This window comes from Spermophilus citellus (assembly GCF_964194105.1).
Source record: "Spermophilus citellus genome assembly, chromosome: 13".
Lineage (NCBI taxonomy): Eukaryota > Metazoa > Chordata > Mammalia > Rodentia > Sciuridae > Spermophilus > Spermophilus citellus.
Window position 1 is genome coordinate 98,475,179 of NC_138193.1, and position 22,742 is coordinate 98,497,920.

The 22,742-nt window shown below is 46.3% G+C and overlaps 1 protein-coding gene across 4 annotated transcripts in view; it reads right to left on the reverse strand.

Annotated features, from left to right (window-relative positions):
- Positions 1-22,742, reverse strand: part of KLHL29 (kelch like family member 29) — a 284,456-nt gene that overhangs the window by 108,918 nt on the left and 152,796 nt on the right. The window lies entirely within an intron of this gene.

A 22,742-nucleotide genomic window follows, 5' to 3' on the forward strand; every position in this document is an offset into this window, starting at 1 on the left:
GTGATCCCTGCCACCCTGCCTCTATGCTCAGAGTAAACCTGAGGACGCCCTCTAGCATGGCCAGTTTAGGGTGACAACGTAGCCAAAGGCCACATGGGGCCCAAACTGTTCACATATTCCTCCAAAGAAATGAAATCCAAGTGGTTAAATCATTTCCAGGATGTAAATGACCAGCATGATCTTGGGCAGGGCCAATGCTTTCCAAGCGTAGCTGTCCTACATCTGTGTTCCTACATTCTAAACCCCAGAGGGCAAACCTGGGAGGGGGTGTCTTTCTCCAGGGGAAGGGTACACAGCATTGCTTCCAGTCCTTGAGTGCTCAAAGAGTAAATATCCTTTGAGCAGTGCTGAGGCCTGCCCCAGAATGGGGCTGGGCTGCAGCAGCAGCAGCTGGGTAAACAAGTGGGCTGCAGGCTAATTTCATGCCCAGCCTCCAGGGAGCGCTGGGGAAAAACAGCGCAGACCTGGAAGGCCGACTGAGTCGGCCTGGGATGCCGGGGCTTCAGAAATAGGCTCCCAGGCCCTGCTGACATTTGGGTACAGTTTCCTGTTGGCGGGTGTGTGGGTGTGCTGAGGCCTTCTGTCCGCAGAGGAGGCCCGGCCCTGGACCACAGGAGTTGTTCTGGTAACTCTGAAATGACCTGCTGCAAAGGAGCCCGCCAAGCACAGTCCTGGAGGAGGAAGAGTGACCGAGTCCATAGACCATCTTCCCTCTTTCAGCTCCAATGAGACGGAGAAGAGCACAGATGGCAGCTGGGAGAATTTTCTTCTGAATGAACGACGGTGAGAAGAGGGGCGGGGCCTCTGCGGGGAGCTTTTGTTGGGCCTGTGTGGTGTTTTGATTTAAGGAATTTCCTGAGATATGAAAAGTTGTGGTATATATGAGAAATAAGAACTGTAATGCAGAAAAAGTACATGTATAAAGACATGAATTGGCATGAACATACTTTATATATAAAGATATGAAAAATTGTGCTCTGTATGTGTAATAAGAATTGTAATGCATTCTGCTGTCAGGTATTTAAAAATATAAAATCAATTAAAAAAAAAAAAAGAAATTTCCTTCCTGGTTCTTGGAGTTCCCTCAAGGGCCTTCTTTGAGGGGAAAAACCAGTAGAGAACATCCCTCCTCATCTTCTTCCTCCAGCAAAACAAGAGGCCCACAGTGGGCTCCCTTTAAATGAGGGCGTGCGGATGGTCTCTGTGGTCGCCAAGCATGGAGATGATGCCCCTTCATGTTCTGAGGGGACAGGTGTGCCCCCGTGACCAGAGGTACAAAACCAAGGTGTTGTCCAGGTGGCGTTTCTCCAAAGTCCCTACGTAACAATCCTCCCCTGCCTCTGGCAGCTTCTGGTGCCACTGTCTCCTTGGCTTATGGCACCACCCAGTCCCTGAGTCTTCACGTGTACTCTTCTCTGTGTGTCTATGAAACTCTCTCACCTTTCTCTAATAAAGACCGTCACCCCGCCCTAGGCCCCACCCCAACTCAGGACAATTTCATCTCCAGCGTTCTCTTAATTGTATCTGTCAAGACCCTATTTCCAAACAAGGTCATATTTAGAGATCCCAGGTGGATGTATATGGCCAGGGTGGGGTTTGTGTGTATGTGGGGGGGGGCGGGTTACTATTATCCTACCACATGGAGAGTACCCCCAGAGTAAAACCCTGCCTTCTCATTGACTGGAATGTGCAATGGTTTCGATGTGAAGTGTCCCCCAAAAGCTCATGTGTGTAGACAATGCAAGACGGTTTAGAGGTGAAATGATTGGGTTATGAGAGCTTTACCCTAATCGGTGCACTGATCCGATGACAGGGATTAACAGGGTGAGACTGTAGGCAGGTGGGGTGTGGCTGGAGGAGGTGGGTCACTGGGCTGTGCCTTTGGGGGTATACATTTTGTCCCTGGTGAGTTAAGCTAGTCTCTCTCTGCTTCCTGGTGACTATTCTGCACCTTCTGCTGATGTTCTGCTCACCTCAGACATAAAGCAAAACAATTGTCATCGGAGGACCAAGAGCTCTGGAACTGTGAGCCCCAAGTAAACTTTTCCTCCTCTAAAAGTGTTCTTGGGTCTTTTGGTCCCAGCAGTGAAAAATTCAACTAAAACAGAATGTTTCAAAGAAGAGTGATTCCTGTGGAAGTGGCCTATTCTAAAACATAGCTTGAATTCCTACCTGGGTGGCATGGGGGAGCTGGGAAACCTCCCAAGTTCCTGGGCCAGTCAAGGGCGGGGTTGGAGCACTGAGCCTAGACCATCCATTGTGCCTTCAGTCTACAGACCAAGTGACTGGCATCCTGATTCCCCCATGAGGCAGGAAACTGCGGGCCAATCCTCAAAGCACCCCCTCTTCCCCTTCATGCCACCTCCCTGAGCTATAGGGACCTTGGGCCCTCTCACCACCACCCCACTCCTGGCAAAGTGCTGGAGCTTAGAAATGTTAAATAACAATAATAATAATAACACATCTGAACGTGACGCTTTAATAGGCCATCTGTCATTTTCCTACTTTATTTCTGAGCTTTTAAGAACGGTGCCCTTCCTGCACAAAACATCAGGGTGCATTTGTATTAAAAAATGAAACTAATTAAAATGTTTGAAAACCATAAACCACCCCACCATAAAACAGCGGCAGCCCTATTTTTCCAGTCTAAAAAGATTTTTCTTCCTTGTTTTGTGGCCTGCTCTGACCGGCAAGCTCCTGGAGGAGGAGGCACTGGAGGCAGAGGCTGGAGCAAGTGAGCTCCCGCTGAGCGAGGCTCTGGTTCCTTTGCCCTGGCCTGGCACCAGGGCAGCAGCAGAGGGCTGGAGGAGGCTGGAGGAGTCTGGAGGAGGCTGGAGGAGGGTGGAGGACACGCTTCCCTGAAGGTAATCAGGACTCAACCTACTTAGGAGCATTTTAAAGGTGGAGCTCAGACAGCAAGTCCTGGCACTAGGAAGCAGCCCCATGGGTCTGCTGGCACCACAGCGCAGCCCTACACGTGTGGGCCCAGCATGAGGCACATGCACAGCCACTGCCCAGGTCTGGGTGTATCCTTCATCATCAACAGGGTCACAGAATCGCAATCCAAACCAGAGGGGACTTTCTAAATCAACAAAGTATGAATATTCGTTGAATGACTAAATAAAAGAGAACCCAAGCTCTGCAAGGTGGTGGAGAGAGGGGTGTGGGCAGGGTGGTGGGGACTAGAAGGAAGGACCAGCCATGCACTCTAAAAGGCCAGAGCTGATGCTGGCAGGGCCACAATGCAGGAGGTGTCCGACACCCTGGGAAGAAACCAGAGTTGTCATTGCTCAAATGCTTATGCCTTCTGTTTTCTAAGATATGTGTCCACATCAAAACTTGTATTTCATATCCTGTTGCCACCATCACCAGAGTTTATTGAGCTCTTACTGTTTGCCCAATACTGCGCTAGATTCCCACTCCCTGGAATTTCCTTAATTCATATTTAACTCCCGTGAGATAGTATTGTTGCTGTCCCCATTTTACAGATAAGGAAAATGAAGCCACAGAATGCCAAGGATGTAAACCCCAGGTGCCTGTTTTGAAGGTCTGTGTTCTTTCCAAGCCATGGTCTGCCTTGCACAGTACCCTAGGGCCACACGCCTGCTCCAGCTGGACTCACCTGTGTCAGACTGGGTGTGGCCAGAATGCAGGACCAGAGGGGGCGGGAGGGCAGAAGTGAGAGATAAGGCTTGGTGAGGTCAGTGGAGGGGGGATCACCAAGGGCCTTGAGTCACTCCATCTTCAGTGCAAATATGGAATGACCTCGATGATTTTTTAAAAAAATATTTTTTTTTGAAGTCAGGGAATGAGCAGATTGTTGGGCGTGGGGGGGATACCTGGGCAGGGAGGCTGTCTCTGTTCCTAGGTGAGATACAATGGGGGCCCGGACTGTGGCAGAAGGAGAAATGGAGGGAAAAAGAATTGACTCCAGAAACACCTGCAGGTGGACCTTGGATACAGACGGGCTGTGATGAGGATGTGAGGGAGAGGGAAGAGTCTAGGTGGGCGGCATCTTCTGGTGGGCACAGCTGGTGGCCTGGCCCCTGAGCCGGGCATGCAGGGTGAGCAGCAGGTTTGGGGCTGAGGCTACAGAGCTTGGTTCTGGCCTTTTGCATTGCAAGCGCCTGGTGGATATATAAGGGCAGACGTCCAGGGAAGAGAATTGGGAGCTAGAGGCGTGGACTTGGAAGGAATGAGTCTGAGTTCAGATCTCATTTCCTGCCACTTAGGAGCTAGAGTTTGAGCGACCTTCTCCAAAGTACATGGGGACTCGCTTTCCTCATGTGTAAACGGGGACAATGTCGGCTCACCACATGGAGTTGTTGAAAGAACTCAGACAAAATGCGTAAAGCTCTTGGCACAGTGCCTGGCCCTCCATAAATGGTTTACAAAACAAAACAAGAAAAGGACAATAAAAACACAACTATAACCACAGCCGCCAATAAACAGAATGTGGGTCGGAGCCCAGGACTATTCAGGGCTTGGGCTCTGGGTTTGGGATCGTGAGATGGAGTAGGTGATTTCACATTTCATGCAAGCGTAGCGAGTGCTTTGCAAAATGCCTTACTTTGGGATTCCTTTAATCAGTGAGGTGCTACATGCATTTCAATATACATCTAATTTGTTTGTAGACAGTTGATTACTGTCACTGAGATGCCACATGGAGAACAAGAGGCAGCCACAGAGCTGCTCTGAAATGAGAATACACCACCGTGGCAAAGCGGAATGTGATTTTCAACAGCGCACAGCTAGTTTTTAGTGGATTTCCATGACTACACCTTCTACCCACAATTCAATTTGATAATTCAACACATATTTACTGAACATATAACAGGCAAGTGTGAGGTGCTAGCAGTTTAAAACCTAAGAAGACAAGGTCTTCTGTCTCAAGGACCACATTCCAGGGAGAAGACAGTCAGTAGAGAGAAGAAGGCCATGCAATGAAGGTCATGGTCAAAGTAACAACAGAACACACTCCCGGAGTACATCCTAGACGTCAGGTGTCACTGTAAGTGCTTTGCATTGTTAATTCATTTAATCTCCTCCACGACTCAAGGAGATACATGGCATTATTATCCCATTTTATAGAAGAGGGGGTACGTAGCTTGGTAGAGATCACATAGCTAAAAAGTGGAAGAGTCAGAATTCAAATCTGGGTCATCCGATTAGTCTGGGCTCCTAATCCCGTCACTGTGCTGGCAAAGGAGTGTGCTAAGTACTCCTGAGTCTGGTGTGCACTCAGTACCCGGCTGGGATGCGTTAATGTGGCCGACTAGCCGACTGATGGTTCACCCTGCGTGTGAAGAAACTTCTGTCTGCCTCTCCGACCCCAGCGGCCTCTTGTCTTGTCGCCCTCAGGCGTGCCATAGGACAGAAGTCAATGGGAAATCCTGAACAGACACAGCCAAGTGACAAGGGAGAATCGTGCCAATTACCAATGACCAGTTCCTTCAGAGCGGTCCCTGAAGTTGGCCCTGGTCACAGGAGCATTTCTTCAGCTTGCAGAGTCCTTAGAGGGGCAGGGTCAGATATGGAGGAGATTCTGAACGGTCAAAGCCAGAGACAGGAGGTGGGTTGCCTTGTTCTGCCTGAACCTGCAGGATGGGCGGTTACTCAGTGCTTCTTCCCCTGCATCCTGCGAATCCTCCATCCTGCAGCCTAGAGGAGCTCAACCCCCAGCACCAGGTGACAGAGTCCTTCAGCACAGGACACCAGGGCTGAGAAGCCCAGCTGAAGCTGAGTGTCATCTAGCCAGGGCTCTTGTGCCAGGGACAGGCTGCTGTGCTTGATCCTGGGTTTGCTGGTGCTCAAGTCTTTGCCCCCCAGGGGATCAGAGGTGAGTGCAAGCAGTGCTGGGAAGGCTGCTGCCACACAGTGGAGCCACCAGAGCCTGCCTGGGCTCCAGCTGTGAAGAGAGGTTCCAGGGGTGGGAGGTGAGGGACACAGAATAGCTAGACTTGGGAAGGTTTTGCAAGAACATCACAGTCTAGTGTTGATATGGCAGTTACTGATTTCAGCAGGAGGAAGCATAATGCTTGTGGAGCCTCCAGACCTGCCAGGTACGGACCTTCCCCCGGCCATGTCAGGTCGACAGGGCCCATGAGTCTGGTGAGCGGACTGCTGCAATCTCAAAAATGGATAATCCCAAATCCTGAGCACCAGCTTCTTCCTCAATTATTTACAAGGAACACGATGTGGTACAAAGAAATCTAATTCATAACGTCTCTTTAATGCTTTTGTAACACAATATTCACAATATTCCCTTCTAATCTCAGCACATGACAAGTTGCCACTATTGAATTCCCATTAATATGAATTATTGGTACAATATATTTTGCCCAATATCATCTCCTCAGCCTAATATTGTGAGGGGATAAAATCACACCCTCAGCATATTTCTGATGGAAGAGGTGGTGGTGGCACAGGAGTGGGTCCTCTGCCAGGTGCTCCTGACTGGGGTCAGGGGTCCTGGGGTGGTGGGCAGGAGCCCTGGACCACCAGTGTGTCTTCCTCCATTGCTTTCTCAGAATCTGACCGGATTCCCAAGCAAAGGCAGTCTCTAGCCCAAACTAGGCAGGCCTCATCCCCCACATTTCCATCATCACCCTGAAGAGGTCCCAAGCCCAACTCCAGAGCTAGACAGCCCTTGGCTGGATGTCGTGTCACCTCCTGGGGATCATACGAGGACGAAGTGGGTTAGCAGGTAAAAACACTGAGAACTGGGGCTGCCTCTTGCTGAGCATTCAGTAAGCACTAGTTTCAGTGATGACGAGAGCCATGATGCTGGTGGCAAATCCGCAGACATATCTAGGGTCCTGGCTGGATGGCAGTCCTAACTTGTTGGCTATGATGGCTGCTGAGGGCAGGGGGTTCCCAGGCTCCCGTGGCAGGGAGACCCACAGTTCTAGCTTCAGAGTTCCCGGGGGGGGGGCTGGTGCACACAGCCCAGCTGTTGGGGGTGTTAAATGACCATAGACACAGTCCTCAGTGGCCTCAGCATTCACCAGAACCCTCCTGCTCAGGGCTGGGCTTCCCACTGTGCTTGGCAGGACCATGGGCCTAGGTGGCCCAGTGCCTTGTGGAGCTGCTGTCACCAGGGGAAGGACAAATGGCAGAGCCTTTCTCCACCGTCTGCTACCTGAGGAGTTCTGTTGGGGCTTCCTCCCTCAGCGACACTAATCCCACAGGTACCCAGAGTGCCTTCCTGGGGCAGGGCCATTCGTCACTTTCCCCCACATTCCCATCAAGCACGTGTTGGTCCGAGTGAAGTGCCATTATTTGGCTGGCCTCCATTCTTGTTCCCGTGACTGGCACTTCCTTTTCTTTTAAAAGGAAATTTCTTGATGCGTCAACTCTCCCCGAATTTACACAGATATTCCTTCTCTTTCTTTCCATAGCAGAGCATTTATTTTTAAATTTATGTTTGATTTCTATTTTTTTTTCACCATGGTAAAATATACAGAGCCTATAAGTCTGCCATTTTCACCATGTTTAAGCGTACAAGTCGGTGGCATGCATTACATTCAACGTGTCGTGTGACCATCACTTCTGTCTATTTCCAAGGCTGGTTCATCACGCCAAACAGAAACTCTACCCATTAAGCAATAAGTTCCCATGGCTGCCCCAGTCCGTCTCCATGGGTCAGGGCAGTTATGGCTACAGAGCGCTCCTGCTTCATGCTTCACAAGACCCAGGACAGCGGGCATTCTCACATCCAGCTGATAGGTCAAGGACATGAGTCTGAGAGGACTTATGTGTTCAGCCTTCAGGTGGCTCAGCAGGTGTGGTGTGCAAATGGGCCCTGAACCCCAATCTCCAGTTTGCCACCCAAAGTAAACTCTTCAAATAAGGCCTCCACCTCACAGGAAGCCCAGGAAGACACGCCCCTAGGAAGGGGGTGTGTGGACATAAGAGCCAGAACCACAGTGCTCCTTCTTCCAGCTGCCCCCAAGCAGTGCAGAGCTCACAGGGGAGATGGCAGGAAACGGGAGGAGCTCTGACCTGACACCCCCACTTCCCAGCGCAGGCGTAAATCCACAAGAATGGCTCAGAGACAAACAAGAGGGAGCTGCTCCCTGGAGTGGGGTGGGTCCAAGCCACCCTGGCGATACCTGTGGTGAGTTTGGGTCACTTAGGCTGCCCTTGGGACGGAACCAGGTCAAAGCAGGTAAAAGCAGCTGCTGAAGCTCAGTGGTCAGCCCTGCACTGTGTCTTGGAGCAAAAGAAGAGGCCCTCAAGAAGAAGAGGGGTGAGGCCCCAGCTCAGCACTGTGCCGCTCCACAAAGGTTGTCTTTTAAGGAAAAAAGTTATCGGCCAGGAGACCTGTAGCCAGTATCTAGGAGGTGGGGGCGGGACCATGTCCTATAGCATCTTTTTAAAAATAATTATTTATTAATTAATAAATAATGACAATCTCCTGCGCATCCTGTGGAATGAGATGGACATCATCACCCTAGGTATATGTGTGACTGCACATAGGGTGTGCGCTACATCACAACCAGAGAAATGAAAAGTTGTGCTGTAATTGTGTACCACACACCTTTTGGTTCTCACGTGTGCGGTTGTTTCACACTGCTGATGGGTGTGGGAAAGCCTGTAACTGTGACCTTAGGTGATGTCACCAGCATGGGGGGCGTGGCTATTAAAAGTTTGTTCATTGCTCATTCAATAGGTTTTCCCCAGGGCTGTTCTGGACTGGGTCTTCACAGAGCCATATACCCCTGGGTGCTGGAACAAGACTGCCCAGGGGTGCTGCCAGCCCTGCTGGGTGGTTCTGGGTAAGGTACTGCATCTCATGTTTCAAGCAAGGGGAGTAAAAATAATGGCACCAGGGGTTCAAGAAGGGAGTGTTGACAAGGTGCTTTGTGATGACTGCATGTGCACCTTAAATAAAATCAACACAAGCAAAAAGCTGCAGAGATGCTCATAGGCAAGTTGGAGAAAAATCTGGAATGCAGATCTTTGAAGGATAATTTTGTGATACCAAGACCCCAAATGCTATGGGAAGGGGTCTAGGGCCTAAATATAGCAAGGGCTTTGGTGATATAAAATCTGTCCTGCCAACCTCACGTGTTGTCATCTAGACACAGGTCCCAACAGTGAGCTCAACAGGGCTCCACTCAGGCTCACCCTGTGGGCTCTGTCTCCGCCATCCTCACCACGGGCAGCCCCAGCAATGCCTCACTTGGCAGCTCTCCAACTGTTCCCTCAGTCACAGGCAGGTAAAGATGATGTCAAAAGCATCCATCTTCCCTAACCCAACAGAAGTGGCTAAGTGAATAACGAAATATTCATCTGAATGAAATCATTCATTCTGTCCTCAAACAGGTAGGGAGGGTACCCGCCATGGCAGGAAGACCTCCTTACTTACCCTGCTTCTCCTTTGTCTGGAGCTCCACAAGCTAGAGGTCGCGCTGGCATTGGAGAGCGATGGCAGTGACTGCGAACACCAGCTCATTTAATCTTAACAACTTTACAAGAGACCTCTTTGCCATGCCTATGGCAGGTCAGAAGTATGCGGTGATTGATATCTTCATGGAAACATCCTTCAACCAATGAGTGAACACCCCAGATCCTTTGCTTTCTGGTGGGCTAACTTTGAGGATCACTAGGCAATGCTGAACTGACGTGGATCTGCGGCCAACAGTCTGGGCCTCTCAGAACACACACTGAGCCCGGATCGGCTGAATTCAAGCTACCTTTCGCCTGCTTCCCGCAGACAAACAGCTGTGACTCAGCACTAATCCATCTGGCTGAAACAACTGGTCAGCCCTTCTCATCCTACGGAGGTAAATGCCAACCGAGCCTTCATAGGTAGTGGCCACAGGTTTGAAACGGGGCTTGGGAGAGACAGTAAGGACCCACCCGTTGCATTGGTCACCCGGCAAAGGGAAACGAACTGTCGCCATTTGCAAGAGATACCACCATGGCAGAGAACTGACGTCACCAGACTGCGGCGGAGGAGATAACTTCATACAGGTGTGTAATTCCCTAGGCTTCCCTCTCCACACATCGGGGAAACCTTAAGGGCCCCTCCCAGCTCTCCCGTAAGCGCAATAGCCAGACCGAGGGAATCAGACGTGGCGCGGGACCCACGGCGCGGAACTCCCGGCTACCACTCCCACCAGTGCTGACAACTGAGGTCTCTTGCACCAGCTACCAGGGGCGTGGCTACTGGAGGGCAAGTAAAATTCGCTGAGGATTCTCAGCCCCAAGCTCTACAAACTTAGGGTCTGAGGGAATGGCAAACTGGGAGAGTGTGCCCAGTCATTCATGAAAACAGGGCTCCCGGGAACAGTAGACCTGGCATGTAGCCAGTATTGTGGTGAGCGGCACCCGTGAGAGGGGCCTGGCTAGAGGAAAAGTGGGGAAGTGACTAGACACAAGAGGAGGCCCTAGGCACTCAGGATTGGAGACTCGCCCAGTCTGGGAGGAGCTGCTGCACAGTGATTGGTTCCCGCGTATTGACAGGAGAAACTTGACCTGGTGGGCACAGCGCCACCTACTGGAAGAGAAGTTAATCAAACTCTAAGACTGCATTTATTAGTTTTTTTTCTCTTTTTTTTTTTTTTTTTGATTTGGGTTTTTTCTTTCATTTTCATTTTTATTTCTTGTTGTTTTTTACATTTTTTTTACATTTTTTAAAATTTTTTTCTTCTAATTTTAATTTTAATTTTTTTATTATTTTTTTTTAAATTTTTTTCTTTTTTTATTTCCTATTTTTTTCTTATTTTGTCTTTTCATTTCTTTTCAATTTTCTTATTCCCCCATCCTTGAATTCTACCTGCTTACTCTCATTCTCTTTAGTGACTTCTTCCCTTCCCTTCTAATACCTTTCCTCCCAAGCATCAAATAAATTTATAGGAGTAAACAGTAACACAGCAGTTAAACAGAACAAGAAGTAACATGAGCAACTTGAAAAAGCAAGGAAGAAAAGGAGTACAAACAATGCAGGACAGCCTAAATATTCAGGAGGACCTAGAGTCATCAGAAAAATGGTCATATAAAGAACTCAAGGAACACCTTAGACAGATGGAATGGAACCTTAAAGAGGATACGAGACAGCAAATTCAAGCAGCGAAAGAACACATTGAGAATGAATTACATAAACAGATAAAAGAAGAAGTTAAGCATCTTTATCAGGAGATAGAGATTATAAAAAATAATCAAACAATAATTCTAGAAATGAAGGAAATGATAAACCAAATTAAAAACTCAATTGAGAGTATCACTAACAGAGTGGAGCAAGTAGAAGCCAGAACGTCAGATAATGAAGACAAAATATATCATCTTGAAAAGAGTCTAGCCAACTCAGAAAGGCTGGTAAAAAATCACGAGAAAAACATCCAAGAGTTATGGGATAACATAAAAAAAACCAAACTTACGAGTCATTGGGATAGAAGAAGGTACAGAGATTCAAACCAAGGGAATGAGTAACCTGCTGAATGAAATAATTACAGAAAACTTTCCAGAAATAAAAAAGGAAACAGATATACAAATTGAAGATGCATACAGGACACCGAGCACACAAAATCACAATAGACCAACGCCAAGACACATTGTTATGAAGATATCCAATATACAGAACAAAGAGAAAATATTAAAAGCTACAAGAGAAAGGAGACAGATTACATTCAGGGGTAAACCAATAAGGTTAACAACGGATTTTTCATCACAGACGCTGAAAGCAAGAAGGTCATGGAACAATGTATTTCAAACACTGAAAGACAATGGATGCCAACCAAGAATTCTGTATCCAGCAAAATTAAGCTTCAGGTATGACAATGAAATAAAAATCTTTCATGATAAACAAAAGTTAAAAGAATTTGCAGCCAGAAAACCAGCATTGCAAAGCACTTTGAGCAAAACACTACACGAGGAAGAAATGAAAAACAATAACCAAAACCATCAGTGGGAAGTGCCTCAGTAAAGACAGAGGGCAAGGGGAAAGATAATCATGGAGAAACAAACTAAATTTTTTAATAAAAGGATAAATAATCAAACATGGCTGGAAGTACAAACCATATATCAATAGTAACTCTGAATGTTAATGGCTTAAACTCTCCAATAAAGCGACATAGGCTGGTATCATGGATTAAAAAAACAAATCCAACAATATGCTGCCTCCAGGAGACACATCTGATTGGAAAAGACATACACAGGCTGAAGGTGAAAGGATGGGAAAAAATATACCACGCACACAGTCCTCGTAAGCAAGCAGGGGTGGCCATCCTCATAGCGAATAAAATCGACTTCAAGACTAACTTAATCAAAAGGGATAAGGAAGGACATTATATACTGTTAAAAGGAACCATTCACCAACAAGACATAACAATTATCAATATTTATGCACCAAATAATGGTGCTGCGACATTCATAAAACAAATTCTCCTCAAGTTCAAGAATCAAATAGACCACAACACAATAATTATGGGTGACTTCAACACACCTCTCTCACCATTGGACAGATCCCCCAAACAAAAGTTGAATAAAGAAAATATAGAACTCAATACCGCAATCAATAACCTAGACTTAACGGACATATATAGAATATATCAACCATCATCAAATGGATATACTTTTTTCTCAGCAGCACATGGATCCTTCTCAAAAATAGACCATATATTATGCCATAGGGCAACCCTCAGTAAATATAAAGGGGTGGAGATAATACCATGCATTTTATCTGATCATAATGGAATGAAACTGGAAATCAATGATAAAAGAAGAAAGGAAAAATCCTACATCACATGGAAAATGAACAATATGTTACTGAATGATCAATGGGTTACAGAAGACATAAAGGAGGAAATCAAAAAATTCTTAGAGATAAATGAAAATACAGACACAACATATCGGAATCTATGGGACACAATGAAAGCAGTTTTAAGAGGGAAATTCATCGCCTGGTGGTCATTCCTCAAAAAAAGAAAAAACCAACAAATAAATGAGCTCACACTTCATCTCAAAGCCCTAGAAAAGGAAGAGCAAAACAACAGCAAATGTAGCAGAAGGCAAGAAATAATTAAAATCAGAGCGGAAATCAATGAAATTGAAACAAAAGAAACTATTGAAAAAATTAACAAAACTAAAAGTTGGTTCTTCGAAAAAATAAATAAGATCGACGGACCTTTAGCCATGCTAACGAAGAGAAGAAGAGAGAGAACTCAAATTACTAACATACGGGATGAAAAAGGCAATATCACAACAGATGCTACAGAAATACAGAAGACAATTAGAAATTATTTTGAAAACCTATATTCCAATAAAATAGAAGATAGTGAAGACATCGATAAATTTCTGAAGCCATATGATTTACCTAGACTGAGTCAGGAGGATACACACAATTTGAACAGACCAATATCAATGGATGAAATAAAAGAAGCAATCAAAAGACTACCAACCAAGAAAAGCCCAGGACCGGATGGGTATACAGCGGAGTTTTACAAAACCTTTAAAGAAGAATTAATACCAATACTTTTCAAGTTATTTCAGGAAATAGAAAAAGAGGGAGCTCTTCCAAATTCATTCTATGAGGCCAACATCACCCTGATTCCGAAACCAGACAAAGACACCTCAAAGAAAGAAAACTACAGACCAATATCTCTAATGAACCTAGATGCAAAAATCCTCAATAAAATTCTGGTGAATCGAATACAAAAACACATCAAAAAAATTGTGCACCATGATCAAATAGGATTCATCCCTGGGATGCAAGGATGGTTCAATATACGGAAATCAATAAATGTTATTCACCACATCAATAGACTTAAAGATAAGAACCATATGATCATCTCGATAGACGCAGAGAAAGCATTCGACAAAGTACAGCATCCCTTTATGTTCAAAACATTAGAAAAACTAGGGATAACAGGAACTTACCTTGACATTGTAAAAGCTATCTATGCTAAGCCTCAGGCTAGCATCATTCTGAATGGAGAAAAGTTGAAGGCATTCCCTCTAAAATCTGGAACAAGACAGGGATGCCCTCTCTCACCACTTCTATTTAATTTAGTCCTTGAAATACTAGCCAGAGCAATTAGACAGACAAAAGAAATTAAAGGCATAAAAATAGGAAAAGAAGAACTTAAATTATCACTATTTGCGGACGACATGATTCTATACCTAGAAGACCCAAAAGGATCTACAAAGAAACTACTAGAACTAATAAATGAATTCAGGAAAGTGGCAGGATATAAAATCAACACGCATAAATCAAAGGCATTTCTGTATATCAGCGACAAAACTTCTGAAACGGAAATGAGGAAAAACACTCCATTCACAATATCCTCAAAAAAAAATACTTGGGAATCAAACTAACAAAAGAGGTGAAAGATTTATACAATGAAAACTAGAGAACCCTAAAGAGAGAAGTAGAAGAAGATCTTAGAAGATGGAAAAATATACCCTGTTCATGGATAGGCAGAACTAACATTATCAAAATGGCAATATTACCAAAAGTTCTCTATAGGTTTAATGCAATGCCAATCAAAATCCCAACGGCATTTCTTGTAGAAATAGCTAAAGCAATCGTGAAATTCATATGGAAAAATAAAAGACCCAGAATAGCAAAAGCAATTCTAAGCAGGAAGTGTGAATCAGGCGGTATAGCGATACCAGATTTCAAACTATATTACAGAGCAATAGTGACAAAAACAGCATGGTACTGGTACCAAAACAGGCGGGTGGACCAATGGTATAGAATAGAGGACACAGAGACTAATCCACAAAGTTACAACTATCTTATATTTGATAAAGGGGCTAAAAGCATGCAATGGAGGAAGGATAGCATCTTCAACAAATGGTGTTGGGAAAACTGGAAATCCATATGCAACAAAATGAAACTGAATCCCTTTCTCTCACCATGCACAAAAGTTAACTCAAAATGGATCAAGGAGCTTGATATCAAATCAGAGACTCTGCGTCTGATAGAAGAAAAAGTTGGCTCCGATCTACATATTGTGGGGTTGGGCTCCAAATTCCTTAATAGGACACCCATAGCACAAGAGTTAATAACAAGAATCAACAAATGGGACTTACTTAAACTAAAAAGTTTTTTTTCTCAGCAAGAGAAACAATAAGAAAGGTAAATAGGGAGCCTACATCCTGGGAACAAATTTTTACTCCTCACACTTCAGATAGAGCCCTAATATCCAGAATATACAAAGAACTCAAAAAATTAGACAATAAGATAACAAATAACCCAATCAACAAATGGGACAAGGACCTAAACAGACACTTCTCAGAGGAGGATATACAATCAATCAACAAGTACATGAAAAAATGCTCACCATCTCTAGCAGTCAGAGAAATGCAAATCAAAACCACCCTAAGATACCATCTCACTCCAGTAAGATTGGCAGCCACTATGAAGTCAAACAACAACAAGTGCTGGCGAGGATGTGGAGAAAAGGGTACTCTTGTACATTGCTGGTGGGACTGCAAATTGGTGCGGCCAATTTGGAAAGCAGTTTGGAGATTCCTGGGAAAGCTGGGAATGGAACCACCATTTGACCCTGCTATTGCCCTTCTCGGACTATTCCCTGAAGACCTTAAAAGAGCATGCTACAGGGATACTGCCACATCGATGTTCATAGCAGCACAATTCACAATAGCTAGACTGTGGAACCAACCCAGATGCCCTTCAATAGATGAATGGATAAAAAAAATGTGGCATCTATACACAATGGAGTACTATGCAGCAATTAAAAATGACAAAATCATAGAATTTGCAGGGAAATGGATGGCACTAGAGCAGAGTATGCTTAGTGAAGCTAGCCAATCCCTAAAAAACAAATACTAAATGTCTTCTTTGATATAATGAGAGCAACTATGAACAGAGCAGGGAGGAAGAGCAGGAAGAAAAGATTAACATTAAACAGAGACATGAGATGGGAGGGAAAGGGAGATAAAAGGGAAATTGCATGGAAATGAAGGGAGACCCTCATTGCTGTACAAAATTACATATAAGAGGTTGTGAGGGGAATGGGAAAATAAACAAGGAGAGAAATGAATTACAGTAGATGGGGTAGAGAGAGAAGATGTGAGGGAAGGGGAGGGGGATAGTAGGGGAGAGGAAAGGTAGCAGAATACAACAGTTACTAATAGGGCATTATGTAAAATTGTGGATGTAACCGACGTGATTCTGCAATCTGCATTTGGGGTAAAATTGGGAGTTCATAACCCACTTCAATCTAATGTATGAAATATGATATATTAAGAGCTTTGTAATGTTGTGAACAACCAATAAAAAAATAATAAAATTAAAAAAAATAAAAATAAAATCTATAAAAAAATATGATATGTCAAGAGCTTTGTAATGTTGTAAACAACCAATAAAAAAAAAAAAAAAAACAGAAAAAAAAACCAGGTACGGAGAACCTCTGTAAGCTGGGCATCACTTGGTGCTTATTCATATGGAATTCACTGCCTAGTAAGGAGACAAATGAATAATTGCTTAAGTATCATAGAGTATTATAGTTTTTATAGTAGAGACATAAATGGAAGTGTTATTGGAATAAGAGAAATAATAGCAAAGAAAAATTTTTCCCACCAAAGATCAGGTAATGTTTGGGTTGTCAAGTGTTGGATGAATAGGATTTTTTTTTTTCCTGGATAGATGAGAAAGGGAATGCAAATTTTAGGAAAAGGGAGTAGTGAGTACAAAGGCCCCGCGGCCTGAGAGGTCCTCACGTGTTTGGGGAATTGTGGCTTGACCAGAAGCTCCCCAGTGAACTCGTGGCTCAGGTCCACACAGAGATGGGGGACAGAAACAGACGCCTGGGAGCTGGTAGATACTTGAACAGAAAAGGAGTTCCAAGAGGAAGGAAGAGGGAGAGAATGGACCTGGGCAGATAGCCAGCAACACCTGCCATAGGCTTGAAGGTGGCTTCCTAGGCCTGGCCCATTCTCTAGCCATGGTCATCTCACCTCCCCAGACCTACCCTGTGCCAACTTCCAGCCGAGGGCTGCTTCTGACTCACAGCAGGGATTCTTTAACTAGTACATCAAGAATCTGGATCTTGTTCCATGTCAGTCTGGCCCTGAGTTGGTTTAATCTGTTAAAGGTGACTCTGTGCTTAGAGGGTTCCCACGTTCTGCCAGAGAAGCTTCTCTGGAGATGCTGTTCTAGGACTGCAGGGATGACCACGGAGACATCAGTGGAGCTGCCCAGGGCTGGCCATGGACTGGGAGAGCTGGAAAGTCCACTCTTGACCAAGGAAGGACCCCTCTGGAGTGGGAGGTGCTGGCCCACTCATCACAGTCAGTGGGAAATGGAGCCTGCCGGTGGCTCTCTGAGGACAAAAGAGGGTAGGAGTAGGGGACAGCAAATTTAACCTGAGACACTTGAGCATCAGGAGCAGGTCTCGATGGCCAACAGGAGTGTTTTCCTAAGGGCTTGTGGCAGACGGCAGCCAACAGTTCTGCCACTGGCCAGTACCTGCACCTTGCTCCTTCCCCAGTGCCCTTTGCACGGTACTAGAGGGGTGAGAGGTATTCAGCCACCTTCTCCTGGGAAAGCAGGAATTCTCCTCCCATCAACAGACAGGTGTGCAGCAGCAGTCTCTGAGTGAGTACAGATGTGCTGCCCCCACGCTTTGCTGAGTTCTCAGGGCTCTTTATTTACCAGAGAAAAATGGGGTTTCTGGCTGATGGGTTCTAGAGAGGCAAATTCACAGCATGCATCAACATGCCACCACTGGTTGAGACTGCAGCCCAAGTAGCGCATGGAATCCTCCTAAACCCTTTCTTTTATGGCAGCGAATGGAGTGGTGAAACCAATCGGTAATCTGCTAAACTATCAGTTCCTCTTGGCAAGGACTTCTGCAGTGTCTCTTGGTGGCATTGTGCCTTGGGAGAGAGGGCTCAGGCCAGTGAGATGGAGTGAGTGGAACAGGGACAGGTCAGTCTGGGTTTGAATGACATTCCCCTTGCTAGCATGAAGCCAACTCCATGGGATTGATGGTAACAAATAGTGAGATGCATGAAGTTTTTCTATTTTGGTGTTTATTTCCCCAAGTTATTTTTAGCACTACAGATAGCTCCTCTAACAAATGGGTTGGGTTCTGCAAGTTCATTTGTAATTTGGCTGTTTAGATTTTGGAGTCTACTTTCCGTATAAAAAATGACGTTATAAATGGTGATGAGACTTCCAGACTAGTTCTCCAAAGCCTCTTTAACCCATAATGTAGCTAAAACACTGTCCTTCTACAATGAAAAAAAATTGTTTAATTTCAACATGAGTAATTAAATGAAACAGAGAAAACCATTACAACAGAATAAGAAGTAGATTTATGTTGATCTTGAATGATGCTGTTTGCGGAAAACCTAGTTTAATTGAAGAAGGGGCCCTTCTGAGGGCTTTTTTGGAAACTGCATGGGATTTATCCTATTAGGGAGAAAGAGGCAGCAGACCATCTGAATTCGTGGCTAACTAAACATTTGTGTCACATCACTGGCTCCCTTTCCTGATTTCAGGCTCTTCAGTAACCAGATTTCATATTCCCATGTGTGTCCTCACAGGGAGAAATTCATTGGCCAGGGGCCATGAAGGTGGTCTCCTTGGAGGAGTGAGTTTTGATTCTAAATCTGTAAGTTGGCATATATCTTTTTGTATTTATGGGAAACAGTGGTGTTCTAGTTCCTCCAACTCTGGGGCGATGATAGGGTCAAGTGTAGCCTTAGGATTGAGGGACAAGTCCTGACCAACAGTAGGTTCTGGAAAGTAAAGGCACTTTTGAGGTCTCCCAGAGCTAGCTGGCCAGCCTGCTCCCCAGCCCCACAGCCCTTGCCAGGTGTCCTCTTGGAAACCTCCCTCACGGTGCTCTGTGCAGATGGGACGAGTGTACACAGCGGTGTGTACCGATTGATTCCCTGTACCTGGCTGGCTGGCCAGAGTAGTGGGTGGATCCTATCCCTTCTGCCTGGGACTTGTGAGCCTTGGCTGAAAGCTGCAGGGAAATAATTGTGTCTAAGTAAGTGTGGTGGAAACACTGGAGGGCACACTGGAAAAATGACCACCATCCTTCCTGTTCTTAGCTGCTTCCCCTTCTCACCATGGTGTTGCAGCCTCTCTCGTCCAGAGGCCAAGTCTCCTTAAATCTGACTTGGCTTTGCCACTTGCTTTGGCCAATGGGATTTCAGCAAACAAGCTTCAAGCCAAGGTTAGAAAAGCATTTGTGCATCGACCTTGCTCTCTTGCTGCTCTTAGAACCCTGAGCTGCCACGCGAATGAACTGGAGCTAGCCAGATGCAGAATGACAGGCCACCCTGAGAACCCAGGCGCCACAGCTGACTGCCAGCCAACTACAGATGTGTGAGTGAGACTGTCCCCAATCATTAGGCCACTAGCCAGCACAGAGATGACCACAGACAAATGAGAGAACCCAGCAGACACCAGCTGAGCCGGCCCAGACCAGAAGTGACCAGCCAAGCCACTGAGAGTTGTGATGTAGATAGCTGCAAAGCTTTGGGGCGATTGTTATGCAGCAAAGCTACTTATATACCCAGCCAGCTCCCGTCCAGGATGCCTTCTGACATCTTTGCTTTGTAATTCTTTGCTGTCTTTTGTCTAGATTATGGTTTATCTCTTATGAAAGTAGAAAAATACATAGTCTTCTCCCCTTGACGCCCCTCCTTAATCAGAAATTGAAGTTCCAACTGCTCAGGTCTATCCTCCTCCAACTGTAGGCTCTGAAATGGGTGCTTTGTAAATGTGACATTTCTCAATTTCGTACATAACTTTGTGACTGACAGATAAGTTTTAAGTCAATGAAGATACAATCCAAAGTGTAACTGCTACTTAAAGTACAGGCAAAAGCCATTAGCTCAGTGCTAACAGGTACAAGTTGTCTCACAATGTTTTATCACAAGGGATAATTTATCACAAGGGAAATCACAAATACTTGTTCATGGAGCAAATCTCAGCCTTCTGGATAAAATCGCTCTCAGTCTGGAAATTCACGGAACAGGGTTGGAATCATTCTCCCAACCAAGCTCAGTCAGCAGCCTTGGATTTTCACTGTGAATACAAGAGGAACCGGGGGTTTGCAAAACTCCTTTATCCATTCATGGACCCCAGAATCATGTGACAGCAGGGGGCGTTATGCATTGGGCCGTGTACTGAGTCACAAGAACCCCCTGGAGGTCCCAGATCACCTTCCCTGAGAAGCTGAGGTGCACGGGAGAATCGCTGTCTTCCGAGGACAAGTATCCACAAGTAGCCTCCAACGCTCATAAATGTCAACCCCGGGGTGTTGGTTGCTCTGTGGATGGAGCCAGCAGCTTTCCCCGCCCCTCTGGGCTCTCCGGATCTGTTGTTCTGCTTCCCAGCCAGATTTATTTCCAAGGGCTTAGCTCTGAGGGCCGATGGGAATGTTTCAGCTTGAGTGCTCCTGACCACGAAGAGGAAAGGCCCCCAATACATTTCACAGGCATCTGCGAGGAATCTGCAGAGTCCATTCTTTCAGGAACAAAATTGCATTTTATGAAGCCGTCCCTTTTCTGTTTCATCTGTCAAGCGGGTTTGCTGAGAATAATTTAAATTTCATGCAGCAGCAACTGCGGGGCACTGGTGCCTCCTTCCATCCACAAACAGGCCTGGCCACGGAGTCTTGCTTCTGCCTCTCGGCAGCACCCACCCTTGGGGACTTCAAGCTTGGAGTCCAGAGAGCCAGCGGGGAGCCAGGAACCGGGAGCTGTCTCAGCTCCTCAGCATTACCTCCTGCCACATTAGAAGGGCATGGGGACCTCTCAGGGAGCCTCTCTTTGGCCTGCCAGCACCAATCACTGGGTCAGGGGGCTGGTTTTTCCCAAATGCATAGACCCTTGGATAGACTCAATCTCTAGCTTAACTTTTTAAAATTAACTTTGGTTGACTGAGTTCTTGCCAAGCGGCAGATACTGTTTTAGACTTTTCTATACCTATTAAATCATCTTTCTGAGGATACTGTTATTCTTCCCATTTTATAGACAAAGAAACTGAGGCTCAGCTTTTATGTGGCAGAGCCAGGATTCAGTCCCAGTTCTGTTTGGCTCAGGAGTTTGAAGCTCTCACCATCTGTAAAGTGTGAGTTGACATAATCTTTGGTTTAAATTTTCCCTCCTATACCATGAGAGGCAAATGTATCTATTTTCTGGCCTGAAATTCTGAGTTTGCTCTCAGCTAGGTGGATGAGAGATGGCAAAGCCACCATAATAGTGCTGCGATCATGGTTACTATGGTGAATGCATGCTGCCAGGCAGCCTGGGGTGGGGAGAGCTGGCCCAGGCTGGTTCTGCTTCTAACTCACTGGGTGGCCTTGGTAAATAGGTAACTTGCATTTTTCTCTGGGCCTCACTATTCTGATCTACAAAATTGGGGTCTGGACGTGTGGTTCCCTCTGTTCTTCTTGGGCTCTGGGAACTTGTGTCATGGAGGTCCTGGTAGCTCTTTTGACCCTCCTGGTGTCTTAGTGGCCCAGAATTCTGTGCTTCTCCAACTGGCCTTTCATCAAAACATGCAAGAAATGTTTAGGCCACAGAGAAATGAAGAAACCGAAAAATCAACTCAGGCCCCGAGGGCAGCAGTGCCAAAAAGAGTTGTCCTCACCTTACTAACCAGGCTCTGGGAGCGTGGCCAGTCTTCTCCATTCCAGAGAGCTGGATTGGCAGCACACACCCCAGTGCTGGGAATGAGCAGGCAACCAGGCCCAGGGCTGGCGGGGGAGGCTGATGGTGCAGGGTGCCAGGGGATGCTCCCGAACACCAGGGCATTTGCAGTTCATCCTATTCCTTGCCCAAGCAAAGGAAGAGGGATGCCAAGGCCCAACAGCACTAATCCCTGTCCCTGAATCAGCTTTCTTGGGGACCTGAGTCCTGGGGTGGTCCTGGCTCCTCAGGGCATGGGAGCCTTCACCAGGGAAGCCAGGCTGGTCTCTCAAGCAGCCTTGACATGCTCCGGGCAGCAGGGATACAGCTCTGCTCCCAGCTTCCACGTGGCTCCTCCCCACCTACCCTCTGCTAGAGTGGGGTTTCATCCTGCATGCCTCCTGGGATTTGCTTTGAGACAAGGGCCTCATGGCTGAAGAAAGCTTGAAAATCTCCCTGGCTCACCTGGCTACCGGGTGTCTGACTCAGCTGCAGCTGTGGCCCCTGAGCTGCCCTCTTCCCTTCCGCTCCTTCTTGCTTCCAAGTCACCTTGAGTCCCAGCCACTCAGACACAAGTTTACTCCCCACCTGTGTGGGGCCAGGCTCCTGCTTCTTGTCTGAAGACTGACCTTTTCCTCTTGGTGAGGTTAGACGGGAACACTGTCCTCACAGTTTGGTCTCATGGACCACACCTGGTGATAATGGTGATCTTGGTACCTGGAGAAGACTCACCACCTGCCAGGTCCTGTTCTGTTCTGAGCACCTCCACTCACACAGTCCTCACAACAACTCAGGCAATCAGGCACTGCCACCTGTTCCCATTTTACAGAAGTGAGGCCTGGAGAGGTTAGGTAACTTGTCTGGGGTTACATAGCAAACAAGCAATAGAATGAAAATCCGGGAAGTCTGTCTTCAAAGTTTGGCTTCCTGCATCCCACTTGGCCACCTCTGTCAATAACTCCAATAGAAGAGGCACTGTCAGTCATCCAGTTCACACCATCCAGGCCACAGATTGCTTTTACGCTGTTCGCCAGGGAGCACCCTGAGGGCAAGAGCCAGCCATTGGCTGTTTAGTGAAGGCCTGGCTGGTTGACCAGGGAAATGACCCAAAC